At 37.6% G+C, this 23,798-nt stretch overlaps 1 non-coding gene across 1 annotated transcript; it reads left to right on the top strand.

Moving 5' to 3' along the window:
• Nucleotides 1-13,428: 13,428 nt before the first annotated feature.
• LOC114914403 (small nucleolar RNA R71) lies at nt 13,429-13,534 on the top strand. Its single transcript, XR_003801451.1, has one exon. It is a non-coding gene; the product is annotated as a small nucleolar RNA R71 (small nucleolar RNA).
• The last annotated feature ends 10,264 nt before the right edge of the window (nt 13,535-23,798 follow it).

Raw genomic sequence — 23,798 nt, 5'->3', positions numbered from 1 at the left:
TCAAATACTAAGCTGCTAGTAAAGAAATCAATTCCTGCACTAATCGAGATACTATCTGGTAATAGTTTTTGATATCCAGATAGATTGAATTATCATAAAAAAATATTTCAAAATCTATATACATGGTTACCGCATAATTCATCTTTTTGACCTTGAATGCTCTAGGATGGTCTCAGGTTAACTATCAACCAAGATTGCTTCACCCGTATTATTTTTCAACCTTTCAAATCCATGTCATGGATTACTCTGGCCAACAATTTACTCAATTGAAATATAACGATACATCATCTTCAATAATCTGGAAGGATAAATCCCATCTTGATCCACACACAGACTTCGCAAGTACTTGACTGTACCTAGTAGTATTTTATCACTATATTAAAAATCCAGATAGTCTGGCATCAAAGTACAGTGAGTTGCTTGCAAGTCATTATGGTGATCTCAGATCTGAAGAATACTTATACCTATATATTTCATGAGTAGCTCTTGACAGCAGAACGCTCAACAGGTGAGTCACTTATTTAGTGATGATGTACCCCTATATCTCACCTGTATACCATACCAGTGTCACCATACTTTTTGATTAAAAAGACAACCAATCTATATGGTACACAATGACCTTTACTCGATAAACATCATCATCCGGTAATGATATTGAAGTGAATTTCAGTACAGGGGTAAAATGATAATTTTAAAACTTTTTCAAAATTATAATTTTACAGTGAAAATTATTAATTAATCTAATTAATTAATATATATTAACTCTATGTAAGGATCTAAATATGATATATATAGTATGTATTTAAATTTAAATTTTCAAATTCTCTACAGTAAATATTTTACTATTATGTATTCAGAACACATTACCTTCGTATTCAGAACACATTACCTTCGTACAGGTAGTCGATCGCTGCAGTCTGATCACCGTCGGAAAGGTCTGATTATTACAACATAGCTACACAGTGTATCTAACCTCTGTAGATCATCTACACAAAGCTCTCGATCTGATCGGCTCCTCACGAATGCTAGTTCATCGCAAAACTCTTTCGATGGCCGATGTTGATCAAACTCCTTCGATCGATATCTGCTGACTCCTCGAATACTCTGAATCATCAGCAAATATACTTGAGAGGTTGATGAAGCTCTCCCTATAGTTTGGTGGGCTTACGACACTCGTAGCTCACCTTCTCACTTCCCGAACCCCAAGTAGAAACCCTAGGGTACTCACTGAAAACCCTGCGCCCATTTTTTTTCTTTTCTTTTCTTTTCTCTCGAAAGTTTTTGAACTTCCAACTCATGCACAAGGCTTCCTCACACCCACTATTCTCTCTCAAAAAAATTCTACGCACGCTCCACCTTCTCTTCTCTTTTAAAATAGTGCAAGACGCGTCTTATCCGCGTGAGAGGATAAAGATAGGTGGTTTCTCACTTGAATTCAAATCGAATTTGAATTCAAATGTAAACCAACCCATCCTTATCTACTTTGGGTGAGAGAAGAGAGGAGGCATGGGTTCTTTGTGCGTGGAGAATTTATACGAGAAACTCTTTCTCATGTAGATTAAATGGTGCACAAGATTAGGTGGGTGGCGCATGGATTAGTTGCCCATTCAAATTCAAACATCCTTTGAATTTGAATGGCCAACAAACCAATCTTTATCTAGATAATTGGCGCACAAGGGAGGGCGTGGGAAGGCTTTTGTGTGGGAGAAAATTCATGAGAAGTTGTTTCTTGTGAATTCAAATGGGCACAAATAAGTGAGGTGGCGCAGGGAGATGTGGTCAAAGTGGTTTCAACCTAATTGAGCCAACCTAATCAAAATAGGTTAGGCACAATTAGACTAAATTAAACCCAACTTAATTAGACTTAATTAGGCTCAATAAAATTTTAATCAAATCAAAAATTGACTAAGCCCAACCCCTGATCAGATCAGGGACCAAACCACCTTGGCGATTAGGTCAACACTTAACCTAATCGGGTCAAACCCAACTGAATCCAATTCAATTGGACTTGATCCAAAAATAATTACTCAATCAAATTGAATTAATTAATGATTAAATTACTAATTAAATCTCTCATAAATAATGAGTCTAAATTCGATGGGCAATCGGGCATCAGAATCCATCGATATGAAACCCTGATCAAAAAATCCCAAACCAGTGGGACTCTTGACCCCGGTACCCAAAATGTATGGAACTCATGATTAGAGAATCTTGATTCTCGATCACAGAGTTTCAGACATGTAGGACTCAAAGTCCACGAGCATTAGGACTCTTCACTAGCCATCAGATCAGATGGAAACCTCTAATATGTGTGACCCCGTAGGTTCGAATCTAAGCCAGTAGCACAGGAATCAATTCCTGTACTAATCGAAGTGACCATCTAGTAATGGTACCCGATGTTCGGATAGATCGAATAGTCATAATCGCAACACTCAGAACCTACGTGAATATGGTTACTGTATAATTCATCCCTTTTGACCCCTGTATTTAGGATGACTCAGGATTAAACTGTCAACCCTGATTAGATCATCCGAATCATGCTCAACTCAAACAGTCCTATGACTCCTCACTAGGACTACCCTGATCAAGATTTTGCTAAATTAAAACACAACTGTACACAGCTCCTGAACTGGAGTGGTCAATCCCATCTTGACACACGCACCGACAAGTCAAGTACTTGACTACACCCAGCATCCTTCCGTCACTGAATTAGAAATTCAGGTAGTCCAGTGCCTAAGTGCATTGAGTTGCTTACAAGTCACTGTGGCGGTCTCAGGTCGGAGGGACAGTTATACCCATATCCCATCGGAGCAAATCTTGACAGCAAAAAAAGCTCCGGAGTCGATCACGTTCAGTACAGATGTACCCTTACATCTCACCTGTATGCCATACCAGTGTCTCCACACTCCTTGGTTAAGAGGACAACCAACCCATATGGCACACAATGACCTATACTTGATAAATGTTGTTGTCCTTGGTAATAATGTATCATTTGGTCGTGAACAGGTTTAAGGACTAAACGATAAATCCTCCTTTGTCGAGTCTAAATAGTCCTAAGGACTTCACCACAACACAGGAGTTCATTAGAAGATGAAACAATTTGTGATGAAAAATATCAAAATAATTTTTATTTATATATAATTTATATACTAATACAAGAATGAGCACAACCGTCAACAGACTGATGATTGGCTTTGAGACACTATTCCCAACAATCTCTCACTTGGCCTAAAGCCAATCGGTGCAGTATCTAATACCCATCTTTGATTTGAAGTCGTCAAACTCCTTCATCGCAATGGCTTTAGTGAATGGGTCGGTCAGGTTCTCCTTTCCATCGATCTTCTGAAGGTCGACGTCATCTCGATCCATGATTTTTCGGATGAGATGGTAACGACGCAGAATATGCTTTGTCCACTGGTGTGCCTTCGGTTCCTTCGCCTGAGCAATGGCTCCAGAGCTGTCACAGTAGAGCAGAATTGGACCAACAAGGGAGGGTGCTACTCTGAGCTCGGTGATGAATTTTCTCAGCCACATCGCTTCTTTGGCAGCATCTGATGCAGCGACATACTCTGCCTCACAAACTAAATCAGCCACAGTGTGCTTCTTGAAACTCTTCCAGCAGACAGCCCCACCATTAAGGATAAAAACAAATCCTGACACACTCTTGCTGTCATCGTGATCAGACTGAAAACTTAAGTCTGTAAACCCCATAAGTCTCAAGTCTGATTCACCATAAAACAAGCCACTGGTCCTTAGTATTTCTTAAATACTTCAGGACGATTTTAACAACCTTCCAGTGATTCTTTCTTAGATCAGATTGGTATCTACTCACTACCCCTAGTGAGTATGCCACATCTGGTCGTGTACATATCATGACGTACATGATAGATCCCACTACCGAAGTATATGAAATTCTATCCATACGCTTTCTCTCTTGAGGTGTTGTCGGACAATCCCTCTTCGAGAGAAAAATTCCATGGCCTATCGGTAGATAGCCTTTCTTGAAATTCTTCATGCTGAACCTCTTCAGCATAGTATCAATGTATGTGGACTAGGATAAGCCAAGCAACCTTTTAGATCTATCCCTATAGATCCTCATCCCTAGGATGTAGGAAGCTTCTCCCAGATCCTTCATGGAGAACTGTGACGACAGCCAAATCTTTATTCCCTGTAATGCAGGGATATCATTTTCGATTAAGAGAATATCATCCACATACAATACAAGAAATACCACTACTAAACTATTAGCCCACTTATAAATGCAGGGCTCTTCTCCGTTCTTAACGAAGCCATACATTTTGATCGTCCTATCAAAATGTATGTTCCAACTTCGAGATGCTTGCTTAAGTCTATAAATGGACCTCTATAGCCTGCACACCTTAGACTCATCTGTGGATGTGAATCCTTCAGGTTCTATCATATACACCTCTTCGTCCAGCTCTCCGTTTAGGAAAGCTATTTTCACATCTATCTGCCAGATTTTATAGTCCAGATGGGCAGTTATCGCAAGCATAATTCGAATGGATTTGAGCATTGCCACAAGAGAAAATATCTCATCATAGTCTATACCATAATGTTGACAATATCCCTTGGTAACCAGACGGGCTTTATAGGTCTCCACCTTTCTGTCTGCGCCTCTCTTCCTCTTGAAGATCCACTTACACCCTATGGGTTTTACTCCTTTGGGTGGGTCAACCAATGTCCACACATCGTTGACCTTCATGGACTCCATTTCGGATTTCATGGCCTCTAGCCATTTCTCAGAGTCAGGTCTCTGTATTGCATCCATGTAGGTGATCGGATCCTCATCATTTTCATCAAGTTCGACAGGATCGCCGTCTTGAACCAAAAAATCATAGTATCTGTCCGGTTGACGTGGTACTCTACCAGACCGCCTTAAGAGTGCAGGAACAATGGGCTCTGGATGTGATCTAACCAAATTCGGTTCAGGTTCAGCTACTTGTGCTAGTTTTTTCATCTGTCGAACTTTCTCAAGTTTGACCTTAGAGGCAACAGTCCCTTCACCAAGGAACTTCTTTTTCAAAAAAGATTGCCTTAAGGCTGACAAACACCTTTTGCTCATCAGCTAGGTAGAAATAATATCCTTTGGTCTCTTTTGGGTACCCTATGAAATAACACTTGTCAGACCTAGGTCCAAGCTTGTCTGTAATTAAATGTTTAACATAAGTCGGACACCCCCAAATCCTAAGGTGTGAGAGTACTGACTTACATCCTATTCATATCTCATATGGCGTTTTGGTTACAGACTTACTCGAAATCCTATTTAGAAGGTAACAAGCCGATTCGAGTGCATATCCCCAGAGAGAGAACGGCAGACCAGCAAACCCCATCATGGATCGAACCATATCCAACAAGGTCCGATTCCTCCTTTCAGACACACCATTATGCTGTGGTGTTCCAGGAGGAGTCCACTGAGAAAGAATCCCATTCTCCCCAAGATATGTCAGAAACTCATTGGAAAGGTATTCACCTCCTCAATCAGATCGAAGAGTTTTAATACACTTCTCAGTTTATTTTTCTATCTCATTTTGGAATAGTTTGAACATTTCAAACGACTTCGACTTATATTTCATTAAGTAGACATACCCATACCTCGATAGGTCGTCTGTGAAGATTATAAAGTAGAAATATCCACCTCTTGCACTTGAGCTCATGGGTCCACATACATCAGAATGTATCAGACCCAAGAGTTCACTGGCTCGCTCACCTTTTTCAGTAAAAGGTGACTTGATCATCTTCTCAAGAAGACAGGACTCACAGGTTGGAAGTGATTCACAATCACTAACTTCAAGAATTCCTTCTTGAGCCAACCTGTTTATCCTGTTCTTATTGATATGACCTAGCCTACAGTGCCAAAGGTAGACTTCTGACATATTATCCATTCTAGGGTATTTACCGAAAGTTTGAACCATATTAATAGGCTGTGATAGTAAGTAAATTCTATTATTTAGTTGTCCAACAAACATTGTAACACCATTCAAAATGATATTGCAAACATTTTTTTTTATTAAAAATTCATAACTGTATATGGCCAAAAGGCCTACAGAAATAATATTTAATAAAAAACTTGGACAATAGTGATATTCACTCAGAATTACATTACAAGAGTTGATTACAAGGTTCATGATTCCTAAAGCTAGAACTGAAACTTTACTTCCATCTCCAATGTTCAGGAACCTCTTGCCTTCATCAAATCTCCTACTGACCTGCAGACCCTGCATCGAATTACAGTTATGATAAGGGCTTCCGGTATCCAATACCCAGGTAGTAGTATCACAAATGAAAAAGTTGCAAGGTGTTATCATATAATTACCTTGCTTCTTCTTCAGCCTGTTCGAGTCCAGGGAGGCAATGTATAGAGGACAGTTCCTCTTCCAGTGCCCCTGCTTCTTGTAAAAGAAGTACTCCACCTGGCTCTGGTTAAGCTTGTGCTTCTTGGTCTGACCCTGTGCAGACGTCCCAGCATGCGGCTACACCTTCTTGTTCTTCTTCTTCTTATTCTTCTTTCCTTTCTTAAAGGGTCGACGAGCAGAAGAAGATCCTCCCACAATATTCACCGACTCCTTATGGAGCTGGTGGTCCTTCTCAAAGTTCTGCAGCAACCCCAACAAGCCGTGGTAGTTCACTGCAGGCTTTGTCATCCAAAAATGAGTAAGGAAGGGGAGGTAGGACTTGGGCAAAGAATTAAGGATTGCATTCTTACCGAGATGCTCGTGCAAGGGAAAGCCCAGTTTACTTAGGTGCTCAATCATTTCGATCATGTACAGTACGTGATCGGTGACTGAGGCTCCATCCCTCAACCAAGCATTGAAAATGGCACAACTAGTTTTGTGCCTTTCAACATCGTCAGGCATGCCAAAGGAGTCGTTCAACATTTGAAGCATCTCCTATGGCTGGGCATTCTCGAACTTACCGTTGAACTCATCATTCATTACTGCCAGCATTATGCACCGAACGGTGGTGCGATCGTTGAGCCACTTCTGGTAAGTGTCTCGGGCCACCCCTCTAGCATTCGGGACTGGCTCCTCAGGTGCCAGATTCGTTACTACATAAAGGATCCGCTCATGCTCAAAGATGATTTTCAATTTTTGATACCAGCTATCGAAATTAGGTCCCATGAGCTTGTCATTATCTAATAATGACCAGAGCGATAGGATAGTGGCCATAGCTGCATAAAGAAAAACCAAACCTTTATTAGTACATAAATTATTAATACTAAAGACTTGGACTTTAGTCTAAAGTTTCTCCCAGTATTTTTACGAACTGGTAGCCTCAACCTCCAATTCAAAGAATTACTTTAATTCCTTAGTGGGTACTAGAATCCACACAGACCACACACGAGCCCAACTTTTGTTTGTCAACCCATGTGCATCTATGGGTAGGTTCATAACCAGTTGTTTCTCTAAACAACTTCTAGTAATTGATTTTGCCCCAGAACCTAATCAGTAGGCTTTGGCCTCCACTGAAAAGATCTGGTTAGGTCCAACCATTAACATGACTTGATTTGGTGAATCAAACCAGTAAATGATCAGGCCCGACTTTGGCCAGCCAACCTGACCACCATCAGAAAGACTCAACCAAATGATCACATTATGAATGATAATTTCATTAGTCAATAAGCACCAGGCCTTTGGGCCTCCAGTGATTATTAAACTAATGGACTCATTATCACTCACTTAATGGGAGGCTATGAGTTAGTTATCAGTATAACTTAATCATTTTTAGGGACCTAATAATTTTTGAGGATTTTATTAAATGATAGAAGAGAAGAAATTAATCAGCCAATTTCAATCCTCCCACTGACTTCACCAAGTCAGATTAAAAAAGATTTAATTAAAGTCGGCATTAGGAGCACCTAAATCAGTCACACTGATTTACCTAATGACATGGGTGAGCCCTAATTACCAAGTGATCTAATCAAAACCTAACTCACCAGGTTGGCTAGGTAAGTGAGATCAGTGGTGAGGATATGCCATTAACTCGTCAGAGAACGAATCAATGCGAGTAGCTCCCACATAAAAACCACTGGTCAGACTGTCGAACTTACCTTAGACACCAACCGGTTCATTAGTTTTAATTTGATCAACTTAGTAAATAGGTTTCCACTGCATAGCGATGAATTAAGTCCATCTTGGTCTAGTTAAAGACATGGACCCATTCAATTACAACTATTGGAGTTGAGTCTAGAGTGTCCTTGACCTAATCTAATTCAACTTTTGATTAGATTTGACCAATTACTCTAATTTAGTCCATTTCTTTAAGCTAACCTTAGGTCTAACCCAATTATGGACCTAATCCATCTAATCCATTGACCCACAAGTTTATGCAATTATCTTAGGTCTTAATTCATAATTCTAGACCAACTAGACAATACTTAATTCTTTTAATTAAGTATTTGGGCTGATGGATCAGGATTTGGCATTTCGAAGATAATTTTTAAATTTGAAAGGTTTTATTTTCTGTTTACCAAATGTGTTGACTCATTTCACAAATGGATCAGCACATTTCATAAACAGCAATCCTATTGCTAATTACATAACAAAAAATAACTCAATCAAAATAAATCATGAATATTCCTTTAGATCTAATCTAACACATTCATGATAAATTTTATAATTGAATCTTTACAATAAAGTCCTTTCGCTGCTTCGTCTGCATGAGATATAATCGCATCGGCACCCCTACCGCCATAGGAGAACCCCATCGAATGGGAGGAGAGGGCCTTTAAACCCTTCTTTTCTCCTATGATCGGACGACCATGGCAACCAACCCAATTAGACTACTTGCTAATTGGATCAAGTATATCTAAATATACCAATTTTAAAATTTAAATTTCAAATTTCAAACAAATTTTAAATTTTAAATTTCAAATTTTTGAATTTCAAATTTTGAATTTTAATTTTTAAATTTTAAATTTGAAATTTTAAATAAATTTTAAATTTTAAATTTTGAATTTCAAATTTTTAAATTTTAAATTTTAAATTTCAAATTTCAAATTTCAAAATTTAAATTTTAAATTTTAAATTTCAAATTTCTGAATTTTGAATTTTGAATAAATTTTAAAATTCAAATTTCAAAATTTAAATTTTAAATTTTAAATTTAAACTTTTAGAGTACTACTTAATCTACGCATACAAATGTATATCATATTTTAAAACCCACTCTGATACCATTTCAAGTGAATTCCAGTGTAGGGGTAAAACAATAATTTAAAAACTTTTTCAAAATTATAATTTTATGGTGAAAAATATTAATTAATCTAATTAATTAATATATATTAACCCTACACAAGGATCTAAATATGATATATATAGCATGCATTTAAATTTAAAATTTTAAATTCTCTACAGTAAATATTTTACTGTTATGTGTTTAGAACACATTACCTTCGTACAGGTAGTCGATCGCTGTAGTCTGATCACCGTCAAAAAGATCTGATCATTGTAATACAGCCACACAATATGTCTAGCCTCTGTGGATCATCCACACGAAGCTCCCGATCTGATCGACTCCTCACGAATGCTAGTTTATCGCAGAACCCTTTCGACGGTTGATGTTGATCGAACTCCTTCGATCGATGTCTGTCGACTCCTCAAATACTTTAAATCATCAGCAAAGGTGCTTGAGAGGTTGGTGAAGCTCTCTCTGAAGTTTGGTGGGCTTACAACACTCGTAGCTCACCTTCTCACTTCCCGAACCTCAAGCAGAAACCCTAGGGTACTCACTGAAAACCCTGTGCCCATTTTTTTTTTCTTTTCTTTTCTTTTCTCTCGAAAGTTTTTGAACTTCCAACTCATGCACAAGGCTTCCTCATGCCCACTATTCTCTCTCAAAAAAATTCTATGCATGCCCCACCTTCTCTTCTCTTTTAAAACAGTGCAAGACGCGTCTTATCCGAGTGAGAGGATAAAGATAGGTGGTTGCTCACTTGAATTCAAATCAAATTTGAATTCAAATGCAAACCAACCCATCCTTATCCACTCTGGGTGAGAGAAGAGAGGAGGCATGGGTTCTTTGTGCATGGAGAATTTACATGAGAAACTCTTTCTCATGTAGATTAAATGGCGCACAAGATAAGGTGGGTGGCGCATGGATTAGGTGCCCATTCAAATTCAAACATCCTTTGAATTTGAATGGCCAACAAACCAATCTTTATCCAGATAATTGGTGCACAAGGGAGGGCGTGGGAAGGCTTCTTCATGGGAGAAAATTCATGAGAAGTTGTTTCTCGTGAATTCAAATGGGCGCAGATAAGTGAGGTGGCACAGGGAGATGTGGTCAAAGTGGTTTCAACCTAATTGAGCCAACCTAATCAAAATAGGTTAGGCACAATTAGACTAAGTTAAACCTAACTTAATTAGGCTTAATTAGGCTCAATAAAATCTTAATCAAATCAGGAATTGACTAAGTCCAACCCCTGATTAGATCAGGGACCAAACCACCTTGGCGATTAGGTCAACACTTAACCTAATCGGGTCCAACCCAACTAAATCCAATTCAATTGGACTTGATCCAAAAATAATTACTCAATCAAATTGAGTTAATTAGTGATTAAATCATTAATTAAACCTCTCATAAATATTGAGTCCAAATTCGATGGGCAATCGGGCATCAGAGTCCATCGATATGAAATCCTGATCAAAAAATCCCAAACCAGTGGGACTCTTGACCCCGGTACCCAAAATGTGTAGAACTCATGATTAGAGAATCCTAATTCTCGATCATAGAGTTTCAGACACGTAGGACTCAAAGTCCACAAGCATTAGGACTCTTCACCAGCTATCAGATCAGATGGGAACCTCTAATATGTGTGACCCCGCAGGTTCGAACCTAAGCTGGTAGCACAGGAACCAATTCCTGTACTAATCGAAGTGACCATCTAGCAATGGTATCCGATCTGCGGATAGATTGAATAGTTGCAATCACAACACTCAGAACCTACGCGAATATTGTTACTGTATAATTCATCCTTTTTGACCCCTGTGTTTAGGATGACTCAGGATTAAACTATCAACCCTGATTAGATCATCCGAATCATGCTCAACTCAAACAGTCCTGTGACTCCTCACTAGGACTGCCCTGACCAAGGTTTTGCTAAATTAAAATATGACTATACACAGCTCCTGAACTAGAGTGGTCAATCCCATCTTGACACACACACCGACAAGTCAAGTACTTGACTACACCCAGCATCCTTCCGTCACTGAATTAGAAATTCAGGTAGTCCAGTGCCTAAGTGCAGTGAGTTGCTTGCAAGTCACCGTGACGGTCTCAGGTCGGAGGGATAGTTATACCCATATCCTATCAGAGCAAATCTTGACAGCAGAAAAAGCTCTAGAGTCGGTCACGTTCAGTGCAGATGTGCCCTTACATCTCACCTGTATGCCATACCAGTGTCTCCATACTCCTTGGTTAAGCGGACAACCAACCCATATGGCACACAATGACCTATACTTGATAAACGTTATTGTCCTTGGTAACAACGTATCATTTGCTCGCGAACAGGTTTAAGGATGAAATGATAAATCCTCCTTTGTCGAGTCTAAATAGTCCTAAGGACTTCACCACAACATAGGAGTTCATTAGAAGATGAAACAATTTGTGATGAAAAATACCAAAATAATTTTTATTTATATATAATTTATATACTAATACAAGAATGAGCACAACTGTCAACAGGCTGACGATTAGCTTTGGGATACTATTCCCAACAGACATATCATTTGGTTGTGAACATGTTTAAGAACTATACGATAAATCCTCTCTTTATCATATACTAGCATAGTTCTAAGAACTTCATCACAGTGCAAGAGTTTAAGGAAGATGTAACTTTGTGATAAAAAATATCAAAATAATTTTTATTTAATAATCAATAATTCATATACAAGGATAAACTCAATCGTCACACGATTGATTTTAGGACATAATTTCCAACGGTACCTTAACGAATCTATCAGCTAATTGTAAAGTAACCGACATGGGTTTCAATTCTTCAAAATTGAAAAGTTCGTAAACTAAGCTTGAGAGAAGGTTGACACTCACCCCTAGGTCTAACAAGATTTTCTTTATGGTCAGGCCATCTATGACACAAGAGATGATAGGGGCACTAGGGTCCTTAAGTTTGGACGGTGTGGCATATTAGAAGTCTAAGCTGGCTTGTTCAACGAGACAGACTTTCTTAGGGATGTGTGCTTTAGATTTTTATTTTTGTGTGCACAAATCCTTCAAGAATTTGGTATAGGCTGAGACCTATTTGATGGCATCTAAAAAAGGAAGGTTGATCTAGACTTGTTTAAATAGTTTGAGCTTCTTCTTCATCTTGACCCTCATTTTGTCTGAAGGTTAAGGTGTTTTTAGAGCACTTGGGAATGGAACTTTAAGTATAGGTGCTGAGAAAATTTGTTCATCCCTCTCCTTGGGGTCTTTCTTATTATCAGATAATTTGGTCTGAGTTTGGGTTCCTGACGTATTGGCTCTTTTTGGCTGGTCTAAGACCTTTCCACTTCTAAGGGTCATCATAGATTTAACTTGCTTGGAAAAGGTTTCATGGACATTCAAGCTTTCAGCTATATACTGTCCCCTAGGATTGCTTATGGGTTGGCTAGACAGTTTTTCCTCCTCTCTTCTATTGAAAGCTGTAGCTAATTAACCTATTTAGGTCTCTAGCTTAGTAATTAATTGGTGTGGGAGTGAAAGATCTGGGTATTGACTTCCAATCATTCCAGTGCTTTCAAGACCTTCTCCTCAAAAGTTGAACTATGTGCAATGGTGGAAGGTTGCGGGATATTTTGGTAGTATGGTCCTTGCCTATATGTCGAGTCCTGATAGTTAGGTGTAGGCATTACAAGGCCAACCCTTGATTGTGGCCTCCAAAAAAAATTCAGATAGTTTCTCCAGCCAGGGTTATATATGTTTGAATATGGATCGTTTCTTGGTCTACAAACTAGTTAGGCTTGAGCTTGCTGGACTTGCTCATGTATGAACTTAGAAAATTGGGATGCAGCTGAACATTCAGTAATGAAGTGGATTGGGCTTGAGCAAATGGCACAGACATCTTGGACTTGTGTGGATTGGAAAGAGGTGATTTGCCCGACTTGTAGTAGTCGATCGAGTTTTTGTGTCAATTCATTCACCTTGCTGAGTTTTTGTGATAATTCATCTATCTTGTAGTGGATGTCTATGGAATGGCCTACTTCATAAATTCCATCTCTTTTTGGTCTAATCATGGGAGGGTCTCTACAGGTGGCAGACATGTGGTGTAGAAAATTTTTGCTAAGGGTCTCAAACAGTTGCCAAGCCTCATGTTCATTTTTTAGCATGAATGTTCCACCATACAAGGTGTTAACCATCTATCGGTGCTTTTTTGATAGACTATCATAAAAGCACTGGACTAGTTGCTATTTAGGTATGGCATGGTGTGAGCATTTATGGATTAGGTCTTTGAGCCTCTCCCAAGTCTCATGGAATATTTCTCCATCCATTTGAAAAAAATTGATAATAGCTTTTCTAATCTGATTTGTCTTTCCTATGGGGAAGTACTTCTTCAGAAATTCTCTCTGAAGTTGATCACAGGTTGGAATGGTTACCGAATCTAAAGAATTTAGCCAATACTTGGCCTTATCCTTAAGGAAAAATGAAAATAATTTTAACCTAAGGACATCATCAGAGAAATTTTGGATTTTGACAGTGGAGCATATCTTAAAAAATTCATCCAAGTATTTGTAAAGGTCCTCATTCAGCAGTCCATAGAAAGATGGTAGCATTTGAATAATACTGGACTTGATTTCTATTGTACTGCTTCCATGGGAGGAGGCTGGATACATGGTGAGTAGGTGTAAGTTGAAGAAGTAAAGTACTCCTTCAATTATCGTGGTGGGTTAGTCTCTTTGTTTGGATCCATGATTTTAACTCGATTTGTTCTGATCATTTTTTCTAGTTCTAGGTCTAGTGGGTGTAAATCAGGTTGTAATGATTGACGTCTTAGCATGCACCCATAAGATCACATCGAGTTCAAATTTCAACACTTTTTTTTTGGAAGAGAAGAGAAGAACAGGAGAAGAAAGAGAGAAAAGAGTCCTAAAGAAAAGGACCTAAAGAGTCCTAAATCTAGAGATGATAGAGAAGAGTACTTTTAATTAGATTAAAGTTTTCAATAGGAAGTAAGTTTTGCGATCAATCCTAACTAAGGGTTACCCTAGATCTAGATAGCTCCTAAGTGTTTCAAGGTCGCTTTCGAGCACTCTAGGTAAAAGATCAGCCATCCAACTGGTTAGATAAGTGTAAGGTTGGTGGAGATCCCCCCATTTCTTTCCTTAAATACCAATTAAAATTGGCCAAGTAAGTGAATGGAACCAATTAAAAAATCATCTTCCTTCGAAATCTTATCTTTGAATCACTTTTCTAGACACCAGTCAGAATAACTTATCCTAACCCTATCCAACTCTTATGGTTCCTTATCTTATTGAGCTCGAGAGTCCTTAGGGGCCAACGTCTAATTGATTTTAGATTAAAGGCTTAGGTCAATGCAATATGAAGGGTGGTGGTTTGTGAGCCAAGGAAGAATAATAAAATTTCCACCTTATGTTGATTAGGATTTATGTCCTTAAAATATTTTATAAAAATATGCAATACAAAAAGAAAAGATGTCCAATATAAGTAAGAAGCTTTTAAGGTTTAATTAATTTTTTTTATTTTAATTAAGTGTTATGTGGTGTGTCTTTGTTTTCCTTTCATGTTATGTTATCTAAAGCAAGAAGAATGAAAGGTAGGTTTTAAATTAGGTTAATTAGATGTGAAAGGATCTAGTGAATCTAGCTAAATAAAAAGTAAATTATGCTAAGATTAAAAGGTAAGTAGGTAATCTACAAATAAAGAAGAAATCAAATCTACTATTAGAGCAATAAATTTTTTTAAATTAAAAAAAGCAATAAATCATTACGTTATAGGAAATAAAAAATATTTCTAAGCATGCAAATAAAATAATCTAGTTAAAAGAAAATTGATTTTTTTTATTTTTTTATGAACTAACCATACTAATGATCTCCGACAACAGCATCAAAATTTGATCGCTATCGTAAGCATTAAAAATAAATCACTAACTCAAAACTATATAGATAGTAATGAGTTTGGATCGAATCCACAGGGATCAATAGAGTTATGTTCACTTTTAAATAAAAATCTTAAGAATTTAAATTAGATTGTAAATAAGAAAGAATGAAAATTTGGTTAAAAGAAAGCAAAAGTTCAAATTAAACAAAAATTGTAATTAACAAGAAAGCAATTAAGAAAGATGTCCTAAAATTTTGATTTGATTTTTTTTTAAAATATAAGTTAATTCTTTATTATATAATTATTAAAAGTATGATTGATCTCTGATCATAATCTATCTCGTTAAGTATAGATTGTAGTACCTTGATCTGCTCCTACGTAGTCATAGATTATTCTAAGTATCAAATCATAAAAATAAATAAAATATTCTATAATCAGATCCCAATCATAGTCAATCTCGTTGAGTATGAATCATACTCTTAGATCATGATTCATCTCTACATAGCCATAGGCTATTTAAAAATCTAAATTATAGTTCAAACATGAAGCACAATTCTTGAAGTAATAAAAAAGAAATTTTATTCATGAAAGAAAAGATCATTACAATCAAGATCTAATTGCATGACAAAGAAACTAAAATAAAAATATTAAAAAAAAATCTCATCTACTTCCAGAGACTCAAAGTTTAGCCATGCATGGTGTCTGCAAGCATCATCTTCATGAAAGAAAGAAGAAGAAGAACCCCAACAACTATCCTTTTTTTTCTCTCAAAATCCCTTACAAAAGCTTTAAAATAAAAGAGAATAAAAAGTTAGAGATGGATCCTCTCTGCTGCTCATGTCCTTCATAAATTCTTCCCCTCATTTTATAGGTGAAAACTAGGCTTAATTTGAGTAAGAATCAGACTTTTAATCATTATTAAACTCATAGACCCTTGCTAGCCATTAGATCAGTATCAAATGATCAAAATTGAAGGGAAGGAAACTACTTTTCCTTGTAGGATCTTCCAGATTTCATCAAATCTGGAGTGGAATAATTTAAAAAAAAAATTATCCTATATATTTCAGATCTAATTCTCTAGATATAATTTTATTATCTGATATTTAAAATCTAAAATTAAATAAAAATCTATGATGAAAGAAGTACCTCAAGGGTAATCTGATTACCCTGTAGATGATCTCTGCACAGCCCGAGGTTTTGATGTAGCCACGCAAGCACCTGGCCTCTACTGGTATCCACTCAAGCAAGATCTGGATCATCTTCTCCTTGCGAATCTATGCTCCAAAAATCAGATCTTTATCTAATTTGAAAGTACTTCAGAACTCCTTCTGAAGTTGGAGCAGCAGCCTGTCGAAGATGTCCTGCAGCCTTCTATTCCAGACGTCACCACGCCTTGGATCTTTGCCAGATGGACATCCAACTCTTTGGACATGAAGAGGGGAGGAAGGAGAGCAAGAAAGATGTAGAGAAGAGGGGAGGGGGCAGCAGCTATTGGGTTTTGTGCATAAAATAATTTCTTCCATGAAACCCTAGGCGCAACAGGGTTTATATAGACCCTGTATGCTGCGCAGTGCCACATCATTCAACCAATCAAAAAATTCTAATAAATTTTGAAAAAATTTTGATTGGTGGAGTGATGTCATCTGATCACATCAGATAAGAATCCCACCCTCTCTCCTAAGTTGGTGCCAACATTGGATAAGCTCAATCAAGGTGGCACCAAAGAGTCCATGTTTATTAGGACTCTTTGGTTCTTATCCATTTGGGGCGCCCACTTTAATCCAATTGGGCTCATGTCATAATCTGATTATGGCACCCAATTTAATTGAGTTTTGGCATATGGACACTCCATAAAAATCCTCCAATGAGCCCTCTTCAGTTAAAGACCCATATGTCAACTTTTGACAGATATCCTAAAATAAAATTGGCAGGTGCTAGGAATTAGCAGGTGTTGTCTTAAATTTATCTCATGAATTAAGACAAACCTTTTCTGAGCTAGACAAGCTTCATTTAGACTGAGAGAAACCTTCTCAAGATTCTCTAGATAAGTCAAATCATATTTGGCTCAGTAGAGATAAAAAAGATTACACGAGGAGAAAGTTAGGCTCAATCGTGTGCTAGCACGATTTTCTTGAACCTAATTGGATCTTATCCAAATCAATTGAGTTAGCCCAATTGATGACATCCAGACCCTAACCCTTATTTGTGTGACCTAGTTAGGTTCAATTTTGTATGGTAATGAGACATGTCATGATCTCATCATCGACATCATCAAAACTCCTTTCGATGGATCAGAACTTTTCTGATTCAGACAATTAGAATGATCGATCATCAATATCATTCTAATTACTCCCAAAATCCATCAATGACACCTAACAGTATATGGTGGCAACCCATCAGAACTAAAGACAAACCTCTCGGTGCAGTTACCTGTGTGATTGAGTTTCTCTATCATGAGTCCCGACTGAATTAGGGTTAAGGTGAACTCGTCAAATCCAACATCAGTTATATGAGTTAATCGATCGATCTGAGTCCGATGTGAATCCTTAATGAAAAACTCTTTTCCATTATTTCACTCTGTCATGGCCATGGGCTTAAGGGCTCGATCTTTCAATTATCATAGGACTACTCTCATCTACCGAGGTTGATAGATCCCATCTTGGTGCGACCTAGTTCCTACAATGAATATGCTACAGCCAACATACACCTCAAGATTTTGAATGGCTAGGAGACTGAGTTATGGTGTAGTCAAACTATAACACACTCAAGGTAAACTGTCGATGCACCTCAGGTCAAAGAACTAGATACACAACTGCAGCATCGAGCTAGTCATCGACGAGAAGGTAGACTTCCTTATGACTGCTTGATATGATCACGCTCAGTACTCTCATTCTCAATAAATACCTGTACTCTTGCTCCGGTGTCTCCACTGTTGGGAAATGTGTCCCAAAAAGCCAATCGTCAAGCTGTTGACGGTTGAGCAACCAAGTATTGTAATTGATTTGTTAATAAATAAAATATATTTGGCATCTTCATCATAAGCTTTCATCTTCTAATGAACTCCGTTGTTATGATGAAGTCCTTAGGACTATTTAAGTTCAATAAAGAGAGGATTTATCGATTAGTCCTTAAAACTGTTCACGACCAAATGATAAGCTGTTAATAAGGACGACAGCTTCTATCGAGCATAGGTCACTGTAGGCCATATGGGTTGGTTGTCCTCTTAACCAAGGAGTGTGGAGACACTGGTATGACATACAGGTGAGATATATGGGTACATCATCATTAAACGTGACCAACTCTAGAGCATTCTGCTGTCGAGAATGTCTTTGATGGGATATAGGTATAAGTGTCCCTTAGACCTGAGATCGCCTCAGTGACTTGCAAGCAACTCACTGTGCTTTGGTACTGGACTAACTGAATTTCTAATTCAGGAATGGAAGGCTTCTGGGCACAGTCAAGTACTTGCGAAGTCAGAGTGTGATCAAGATGGGATTGACCACTCCAAGAGTTGGAGAAGAATGAGTCGCTGTATTTCAATTTAGCAAAATCTTGGCCAGGGTAATCCATCAGATGGATTTGATATTTTGAAATACAATGTGGACAACCTGATCAGAGTTGACAGTTGAACTCTGGGGTGTCCTATGATCATTTTGGTCAAGGGGATGAATTATATGAAAACTATATCCGCATGGGTTCTAAGGATGTTGTTCTACACATTCGACCTATCCGGTCGTCGGGTATCATTACTAGATGGTCACTTCGATTGGTATAGAAATTTATTTTTATACTACCAGCTTAGGTTTGGACCTATGAGGTCACACACATTAGAGTTCATGATCTGATCGGATGGTTGATCAACGATTAAGAATCGTTCTAGGATTAAATGATCAATACGATTGACATTTAACCCAGTGCAAGTATTGCAGGAGGATCGATTAGCAATTCGATTACTAATTGGCTTAATTTGATTAAGCCAATGGACTGAGATTAAGTCTAATTAAATATAATTTAATTAGATTTAGTTTGGGCTTGATTGGATCAAGTCCAATTGGTTTATTGGATAAGCCAAGTGCAAGCAAAAACTAGTCCTAGTTCAACTAGGACTTGGATCAATCTAATTTCTAATTTGATTAGAAAATTAAATCAGATTTAAATTTAATTTAATCTGATTAAATTAGGTTTTTAATTGGGTTAAGACCTATTTTAATTGGATTGATCTAATTTTGATTTGATTTGGTTTAGAAAACCAAATTAAAACAAGTCATAAGATAGAATCCTAGTAAGACTAGGATTCCACCTTGCACCACATAAGCCTTCCCCATGCCCTCTCTCTCATTCAACGCCAATCTCCCCTTATTTTATGTGACAAAAGCCCTCTCCCAGGTCTCTCCCACGTTCACAAAAGGTCGTCTCTCTTCTTTCTTACATGGAAGGTGGTTTGGATCAAATCAAAAAGGAATAAGTTTGGATTTCGAATTCTATGAGATAGAGTTTTAGAAATCCAAAACTCTTTCAATTTTGCACCGAATTTATCCAAATTTTTTTTGAAATTTTTATGAATTTTAGGGTACACATTGTGCATCCTTTTCTAATGATCCATACATAAAAATATGGAGGAGGTGCTCAAGAGTTGGGCGCCCCTTAACTTGCCATGTTTGGATAAGCCTTGACTAGGTATTTGACCTAGACAAGGACTCTATCATATCTCTCTATATAAGATGAGTTTCTTCATGAAATTTTTGAATAAGATATATATTTGAGAGACCTTTGAGCCATCCAAAAATTAGAGAGAAAGACCTTTGGGTCATGGAGATATAAAAGATACAAGTTAGGGTGTCTAAAGAGAAAAATGAGAAGAAGAAGAGGGTCTTCTTCTAGGGTTGTTTGTTTTCATATCTTTCCTCCCTCCATCTTGAGTTTCTGAAAGTGTCTCAGATCTAAAACTCCTCCTTTTACTTTTCATCTTTGGAAGAGTCCAAATCAAGAAGAAAGAGGTACCTGATCAACCATCAAAGAAGGATCAGCACAGTACTAGCATACTGTGCTGATTTCCTAAAGCAGGACTTCTGATCGAGATTTGTGAGCTCGTGTGGATGACTCCTAGAGGCCGGATACGTGTGTGGCTTGCAACATCATCCTTAAGCCCAGATCAAAGAGGTTAGAACGTCTAACTTGCAAAGTAATAGATCTGATCTATTGTTTAATACATACATTAGATGTAGTATAGAAACATGTTGATATGATCAACATGTAGTTCATGCTATATTTATATATTTTAATTTTTGATTTAATACTATGTAATAATCATGTAATAGGATCTTAGATCTAGGGATTTTCTAATTTTAAAAAATAAATTTTAATTTATTTTAGTCTTCCGCTGTATGATCTTGAAAAAGTTTCAAGATCTAACCCTGAAACCCTAGATCTGGTTCCTACAATTGGTATCAGAGTCTAGGTTCTTTGTTATATGATTATTTATACATACTTAGATTATTTTTTAAATTAGATCTAATTTATAATCTGATTATTAAATCTGAAATTAAAATTTTAGATCAATCACAAACTTCAAGGTTGTCCTGCTGTAAGGTTTACCCCTTACAGTGCAAAGGTTGTCCTAGTTTGTGTAGATCTATCTTTAATCATAAATTTGTTAGATATGATCTAGATTAAATTTATAATTTATTAGATTTAAAAGATATTTAAATCTGCAATAAAATCTCTTTGTTAATAATTTTTGTATAAAGAAATTGTTTAAAGTTGAAATTATTTCAATTACATGAACCTGTTTAGATTAGATCTAAAGTAGTTTCATGTTTATTTCACTTGTATCTTGATTATGAATCAAATATGCAATATGGTTGGTAGAATCATATTGTAAAATTATTTTACCAATATGAAAATTATTTTTTGAAAAGCCGAACCCAATCCTCAGCCCAAAACTTAATTAAGAATTAAGAAGTTGTTTGATTAGGTTCTAGGATTGTGAATTAAAGAACCTAAGACACAAATCATGACACATTGGGTTAATGGGTTAGTGAGAATTAGGTCCATTAATTGGGTTAGACCTATGGTTAGATTAAAGATGGATTTAATTAGAGAATTGACTAAATCTAATCAATTGTTGTCTTAGATTAGGTCAAGAATTCTCTAGATCAATTACAATAGTTGTAGTTGGTCAAGTCCATGTATTTAACGAGAACCAAATGGACTTGATTCTTGGCTAAGCGGTCTAGCACGAACTGTTAGGTTGATCTAATCGAAACTAATTAAACCAGTTGGTGTCTAAGGTAAACCAGACCGGTGGTTTTTAATTGGGAGCCCGTTTATCTGGCCATTTCTGATGGTGTCTAAGGCAAGCTTTGGCAGACCCTCCCACTGATCGAACTTACCTGGCCTCTTGGTGAAATTATGTTTTGATCGGATCATTTGACTATTCGAGCTGACCCATGTCAGCTAGGTAAATCAGTGTGACTGATTTAGGTGCTCCTAGACCAGCCCTTTTAATGGTCTCCCTTAAGCTGACTTGGTGAAGCCAGTGGGAGGATCATGATAAACTGGTTCATCTGACCTCATCCTCTATATTATTTAAATCCTCTAAAATTATTAGGTCCTTAAAATGATAAAGTTATGGAGATAACTGAGTCATAGCCTCCCATTAAGGTATTTGATAATGAGTCCATTAACTCAATAATCATTGCAGACCCAAAGGCCTGGTGCTTGTTGACTAATGAAATTATCACTCATCATATGATGACTTGGAAGTGTCTCTCTAATGGTGGTTAGGTGAGCCAACCAAAGTTGGGCTTAATCATTCGTTGGTTAGATACACCAAGTATGATCATGTTAATGGTTGGACCTAACCGGATCCTTACAGTGGAGGCCAAAGCCTACTGATTAGATTTTTGGGACAAAATTAATATTACTAAAAATTATTTAGAGAAATAATTGGTTATGAACCTATCCTTAGATGTACATGAGATGGCCAACCAAAGTTGGGCTTGTGTGCAGTCTAAGTGGATTCTAGTACCCACTAAGGAATTAGGGTAATTCCTTGAATTGGAGGTAGATGCTACCAATTCGAATAAAATAGTGGGAGAAACCTTTTGATTAAAGTCTAAATCTTTAGATTTAATGAATCAATTACTAATTAGGTTATGGTTCTCCTTTGTGCAAATATGGCCACTTCCCTATCGCTCCGATCATTGTTGGACAATGATAAGTTGGTGGGACCCAACTTCGGTAGCTGGTATCGAAAGTTGAAGATAGTCCTGGAGCATGAACGGATCCTATATGTGATAATGGATCCTGCACCTGAGGAGTCAGCTGTCAATGCATGTGGAACAGTCAGAGACACTTACCAGAAGTGGCTTAGTGATCGGACCATGGTGCGCTGTATCATGCTGGCTGCCATGAGCGACGAGTTCAGTCACAGATTCGAGATGGCTCAGCCAAAGGACATGCTTCAAGTGTTAGAGGATGCCTTTGGCACACCCGATGACATGGAGAGGCACAAGACTAGTTGTGCCATCTTCAATTCCAAAATGCAGGATGGTGCCTCTGTCACTGATCATGTATTGTACATGATCGAGCTGATGGAACGATTTAGCAAGCTCGACTTTTTCTTGCATGAGTAGCTTGGGAAAGATGCAATACTGAACTCGCTGCCCAAGTCTTATCTCCCATTCCTCACTCATTATAGAATAACAAAGCCTGAAGTAAACTTCCATGGGTTACTGGGGTTGCTTTAGAACTTTGAGAAGGATCGCCAACTCCTCAAGGAGTCGGTGAACATAGTGGGAGGATCGTCTTCTGGTTCTCGACCCTTTGAGAAAGGAAAAAAGAACAAAAAGAAGAAAGTAAAGAAGGTGCAAGTTCAGACTGGGACATCAGTGCAGAGCCAGACCAAAAAGATCAAGCCTGATAAGAGTCTACTCTACTGGCAAGCATCCTAGATTAGATAGTGTGTCAGATATCTACTTATGGCACTGTAGGCTAGGTCATATAAACAAGAACAGAATAAACAGGTTGACTCAAGAGGAAATCTTCGAAGTCAGTGATTGTGAATCACTTCCAACTTGTGAGTCTTGTCTTCTTGGTAAAATGACCAAGTCACCTTTTACTGAAAAAGGTGAGAGAGCTACTGAGCTCTTGGGCCTAGTACATACTGATGTATGCGGGCCCATGAGCACCAGTGCTAGAGCTAGATATTTCTACTTCATAACTTTCATGGATGACCTATCCCGATATGGATATGTCTATCTGATGAAATATAAGTCGGATTCATTTTAAATGTTCAAACAATTTCGAAGTGAAGTAGAAAAATAAACTGGGAAGAGTATTAAAACTCTTCGATCTGATCGAGGAGGAGAATACCTTTCTAGTGAATTTCTCACATATCTAGGAGAGAATAGAATTCTCTCCCAATGGACTCCTCCAGGAACACCACAGCATAATGGTGTGTCTGAAAGGAGGAATCGGACTCTGTTAGACATGGTCCGATCCATGATGGGTTTTGCTAGCTTGCCGATATTCTTCTGGGGATATGCACTCAAATCGGCCTATTATCTGTTAAATAGGGTTTCAAGTAAGTCTGTAATTAAGACTCCATATGAGATATGGACGGGACGTAAGCCAGCACTTTCACACCTTAGGGTCTGGAGGTGCCCGGCCTATGTCAAACGATTAGTCACAGACAAACTTGGACCTAGGTCTGACAAATGCTCATT

The sequence above is a fragment of the Elaeis guineensis genome, chromosome 7, assembly GCF_000442705.2.
Source record: "Elaeis guineensis isolate ETL-2024a chromosome 7, EG11, whole genome shotgun sequence".
Lineage (NCBI taxonomy): Eukaryota > Viridiplantae > Streptophyta > Magnoliopsida > Arecales > Arecaceae > Elaeis > Elaeis guineensis.
The sequence above is the reverse complement of the archived record's forward strand: the minus strand, read 5'-3'. Positions and strand labels throughout refer to the sequence as shown.